The sequence below is a fragment of the Dermochelys coriacea genome, chromosome 19 (genome assembly GCF_009764565.3).
Source record: "Dermochelys coriacea isolate rDerCor1 chromosome 19, rDerCor1.pri.v4, whole genome shotgun sequence".
Taxonomy (NCBI): domain Eukaryota; kingdom Metazoa; phylum Chordata; order Testudines; family Dermochelyidae; genus Dermochelys; species Dermochelys coriacea.
In genome coordinates, this window is record NC_050086.2 from 19,374,726 (window position 1) to 19,380,725 (window position 6,000).

Consider the following 6,000-nt stretch of genomic DNA (forward strand, 5'->3'; position numbering starts at 1 on the left):
TGGTAGAGTCGGGTGGCCCAGGCCCCCCAACCCTCTACCGCCCCACACTGGGGTAGCAGTCTCCCCTCATTAGGCCAAGAGACCTGCGTTTGTTGATCATCCGCCATAGCTAGGACTCCCTACCCTCTTGCTGTTCTTCCCTGAGTACAGGCCAGAGTCATAGACTCCTTGCTGCCTTATCCTGACTGAGGACCTGGGCTAATAACTGTTTGCTACTCTGCCCCAATTGCAGACTAGAGACTCCAACTGGTTGTCGCTCTGCCCTGATTGCAGGCCAGTCGCATAGACTGTTTGTTGCCCCGCCCTGCTTGAGAGTCCAGGGTCCAGAGACTCATTTGCAGATCTGCCTGGACTGCAGGCCAAAGCCATACAGTCTGTGTAGTGCTCTGCTAATTCCCTGACTGTGGGTGACACCCAGTGATGTAGTGAGGCGGAGGGACCCCCATTAACCCACTATAGGCTGTTTAACTGTGGTGTAGACATTCAGGCTCAAACTGGAACCAGGCTTTGGGACCCCACATGGGAGGGATGGTCCTAGAGTCCAGGCTTCAGCCCAAGCCCAAATGTTGACACTACAATTAAACAGCCCCGTAGCTGAAGCCCAATGAGCTCTACTCAGCTGACATGGGTCAGCCATGGGTATTAAGAACATAAGAACAGCCATAGTGGGTCAGACCAATGATCCATCTAGCCCAGTATCCTGTCTTCTGACAGTGGCCAATGCCAGGTGCTTCAGAGGGAATGAACAGAACAGGGAATCATCAAGTGATCCATTCCCTGTTGCCCATTCCCAGCTTCTGGCAAACAGAGGCTAGTGACACCATCCCTGCCCATTCTGGCTAATAGCCACTGATGGACCTATCCTCCATGAACTGATATAGTCTTTTTCTGAACCTTTGGCCTTCACAACATCCCCTGGTGATTAGTTCCACAGATTGACTGTATGTTGTGTGAAGAAATACTTCCTTTTGTTTGTTTGAAACCTGGTGCCTATTAATTTCATTGGCTGAGTCCTGGGTCTAGTGTTATGTGAAGGAGTAAATAACATTTCCTAATCCACTTTCTCCACAACAGTCAAAATTTTATAGACCTCAATCACATCCCCCCTTAGCCGTTTCTTTTCTGAGCTGAAAAGTCCCAATCTTATTACTCTCCTCATACGGAAGCTGTTCCATACCCCTAATCATTTTTGTTACCCTTCTCTGTACCTTTTCCAATACTAATATATCTTTCTTCAGGTGGGGCAACCAGATCTGCACACAGTAGCCAAGATGTGAGCATACCATGGATTTATATATTGGCATTATGATATTTTCTATCTTATTATCTATCCTTTCCTAATGGTTCCTAACATTCTTTTTGCTTTTTTGACTGCAGCTTCACATTCAGTGATGTTTCCAGAGAACTATCCACAGTGACTCCAAGATCTCGTTTGAGTGCTAACAGTTAGGTTAGACCCCCATCATTTTGAATGTATAGTAGGGATTATGTTTTGCAATATGCGTTGCTTTGCATTTATCAACCTTGAATTTCATCTGCCATTTTGTTGCCCAATCACCCAGTTTTGTGAGATCCCTTTATAACTCTTCACAATCCTCTTTGGACTTAACTATCTTGAGCAATTTTGCATCATCAGCAAACTTTGCCACCTCACTGTTCACCCCTTTTTCTAGATTGTTTATGAATATGTTGAACAGCATAGATTTCACTACAGATCCTTCGGGAACTCTGCCACTATTTGCCTCTCTATTCTAAAAACTGACCATTTATTCCTACCTTTGTTTCCTGTCTTTTAAACCTGTTACTGATTCATGAGCGGACCTTCCCTCTTATCCCAGACCTACTTATTTTACTTAAGAGCCTTTGGTGAGGGACCTTGTTAAAGGCTTCCCGAAAGTCTAAGCACACGATATCCACTGGCTTACCCTTGTCCACGTGCTTGTTGATCTCCTCAAAGAATTATAATAGATTGGTGAAGCATGATTTCCCTTTACAAAAGCCATGTTGACTCTTCCCCAACAAATAAGACCATAAGAATGGCCATACTAGGTCAGACCAAAGGTCCATCCAGCCCAGTATCCTGTCTACCGACAGTGGCCAATGCCAGGTGCTCCAGAGGGAGTGAACCTAACAGGTAATGATCAAGTGATCTCTCTCCTGCCATCCATCTCCACGCTCTGACAAACAGAGGCTAGGGACACCGTTCCTTACCCATCCTGCCTAATAGTCATTAATGGACTTAACCTCCATGAATTTATCCAGTTCTCTTTTAAACCCTGTTATAGTCCTAGCCTTCACAACCTCCTCAGGCAAGGAGTTCCACAGGTTGACTGTGCGCTGAGTGAAGAAGAACTTCCTTTTCTTTGTTTTAAACCTGCTGCCCATTAATTTCATTTGGTGGCCCCTGGTTCTTATATTATGGGAACAAGTAAATAATTTTTTCTTATTTACTTTCTCCACACCACTCATGATTTTATATACCTCCATCATATTCCCCCTTAGTCTCCTCTTTTCCAAGCTGAAAAGTCCTAGCCTCTTTAATCTCTCCTCATATGGGACCTGTTCTAAACCCCTAATCATTTTAATTGCCCTTTTCTGAACCTTTTCTAATGCCAGTTTACCTTTTTTGAAATGAGGGGACCACATCTGTACTCAGAATTCAAGATGTGGGTGTACCTTGGATTTATATAAGGGCAATAAGATATTCTCTGTTTTATTCTCTATCCCTTTTTAATGATTCCTAACATCCCGTTTGCTTTTTTGAGTGCCGCTGCACACTGCATGGACGTCTCACACACTGCGAGAGCTATCTACGATGAATCCAAGACCTTTCTCCTGATTAGTTGTAGCTAAATGAGCCCCCATCATATTGTATGTATAGTTGGGGTTATTTTTTCCAATGTGCATTACTTTACATTTTCCACATTAAATTTCATTTGCCATTTTGTTGCCCAATCACTTACTTTTGTGAGATCTGTTTGAAGCTCTTCACAGTCTGCTTTGGTCTTAACTATCTTGAGCAGTCTCATCTGCAAACTTTGCCACCTCACCGTTTACCCCTTTCTCCAGATCATTTATGAATAAGTTGACTTGGATTGGTCCTAGGACTGACCCTTGGGGAACACCACTAGTTATCCCTCTCCATTCTGAAAATATACCATTTATACCGTTTGGTCCCTGTCTTTTAACCAGTTCTCAATCCATGAAAGTATCTTCTTTCCTATTCCATGACAACTTAATATACGTAAGAGCCTTTGGTGAGGGACCTTGTCAAAGGTTTTCTGGAAATCTAAGTACACTATGTCCACTGGATCCCCCTTGTCCACATGTTTGTTGACCCACTCAAAGAACTCTAATAGATTAATAAGACATGATCTCCCTTTACAGAAACCATGTTGACTTTTGCACAACAATTTATGTTCTTCTATGTGTCTGACAATTTTATTCTTTACTATTGTTTCAACTGATTTGCCCGGTACTGATGTTAGACTTACAGGATCTTTAATTGTCAGGATCATCTCTAGAGCCCTTCTTAGATATTGGCGTAACATTAGCTATCTTCCAGTCATTGGGTACAGTAGCTGATTTAAAGGACAGGTTACAAACCATAGTTAATAGTTCCGCAATTTCACATTTGATTCTTTCAGAACTCTTGGGTGAATGCCATCTGGTCCCGGTGACTTGTTACTGTTAAGTTTCTCAATTAATTCAAAAACCTCCTCTAGTGACACTTCAGTCTGACAATTCCTCAGATTTGTCACCTACAAAAGATGGCTCAGCCGTGAAGACTGAAGCAAAGAATTCATTTAGTTTCTCTGCGATGACTTTATCATCTTTAAGTGCTCCTTTTGAATCTCGATCGTCCAGGGGCTCCACTGGCTGTTTAGCAGGCTTCCTGCTTCTGATGTACTTAAAAAACATTTTATTACCTTTTGAATTTTTGGCTAGCTGTTCTTCAAACTCCTTTTTGGCTTTTCTTATTACATTTTTACATTTAATTTGGCAGAGTTTATGCTCCTTTCTATTTATCTCACTAGGATTTAATTTCCACTTTTTCAAAGATGCCTTTCTATCTCTTACTGCTTCTTTTACATGGTTGTTAAGCCACAGTGGCTCTTTTTTAGTTCTTTTACTGTGTTTTTTAATTTGGTGTATCCATTTAAGGTGAGCCTCTATTATGGTGTCTTTGAAAAGTGTCCATGCAGCTTGCAGGGATTTCACTCTAGTCACTGTACCTTTTAATTTCTGTTTAACTAACCCTCCTCATTTTTGCATAGTTCCCCTTTCTGAAATTAAATGCCACAGTGTTGGGCTGTTGAGGTGTTCTTCCCACCACAGGAATGTTAAATATTATATTATGGTCACTATTTCCAAGCGGTCCTGTTATAGTTACCTCTTGGACCAGATCCTGCGCTCCACTCAGGATTAGATCGAGAGTTGCCTCTCCCCTTGTGGGTTCCTGTACCATCTGCTCCAAGAAGCAGTCATTTAAAGGATCGAGAAATTTTGTCTCTGCATTTCGTCCTGAGGTGACATGTATCCAGTCAATATGGGGATAATTGAAATCTCCCACTATTATTGAGTTCTTTATTTCGATAGCCTCTCTAATCTCCCTTAGCATTTCATAGTCACTGTCACTGTCCTGGTCAGGTGATCGATAATAGATCCCTACTGTTATATTCTTATTAGAGCATGGAATTACTATCCATAGAGATTCTATGGAACATGTGGATTCATTTAAGATTTTTACTTCATTTGATTCTACATTTTCTTTCACATATAGTGCCACTCCCCTCCCTCCCCGCAGGACCTGTTCTGTCCCTCAGATATATTTTATACCCCAGAATGATTGTGTCCCACTGATTGTCCTCACTCCACCAGGTTTCCGTGATGCCTATTATATCAATATCCTCCTTTAACACGAGGCACTCTAGTTCACCCGTCTTATTATTTAAACTTCTAGCATTTGTGTACAAGCACTTTAAAAACTTGTCACTGTTTATTTGTCTGCCCTTTTCTGATGTGTCAGATTCTTTATGTGAATGTTTCTCATCTGATCTGGCCCATGCTTTATCCTCTTCCATCCTCTCCTCCTGACTAAAACCTAGAGAATCTCGATCAATAGACTCTCCTCTAAAAGAAGTCTCTGTCCGATCCACGTGCGCCTCTGCAGCAATCGGCTTCCCCCTCCTCCCATCTCTTAGTTTAAAAACTGCTCTGCAACCTTTTTAATGTGAAGTGCCAGCAGGCTGGATCCACTTTGGTTTAGGGGGAGCCCATCCTTCCTGTATAGGCTCCGCCATCCCAAAAGTTTCCCCAGTTCCTAATAAATCTAAACCCCTCCTCTCTACACCATCATCTCATCCATGCATTGAGACTTTGAAGCTGTGTCTGCCGATCTGGCCCTGCGTGTAGAACTGGAAGCATTTCTGAGAATGCCACCATAGAGGTCCTGGATTTCAGTCTCTTTCCTAGCAGCCTAAATTTGGCCTCCAGGACGTCTCTCTTACCCTTCCCTATGTGATTGGTACCTAAATGTACCACGACCACTGGCTCCTCCCCAGCACTACACATAAGTCTATCTAGATGCCTTAAGAGATCCACAACCTTCACACCAGGCAGGCACATCACCATATGGTTCTCCTGGTCATCACAAACCCAGCTATCTATCTAACAATCTAAATTTGTTAGTCTCTAAGGTGCCACAAGTACTCCTTTTCTTTTTGCGAATACAGACTAACATGGCTGATACTCTGAAACCAGCTATCTATGTTTCTAATGATCGAATTTCCCATTACTAACACCTGCCTTTTCCTAATGACTGGAGTTCCCTCCCCCGGAGAGAACCTCAGTGTGAGAGAATACCCCAACATCATTTGGAAGGATGGTCCCAACTATGGGAAGGTGTTCCTCTATTCCCATTAACGGCTCACCTTCCCTGAGCCTTTCATCCTCCTTAACAGTGCAAGGACTGTCTGACCAGAGGTGGGACAAATCTAC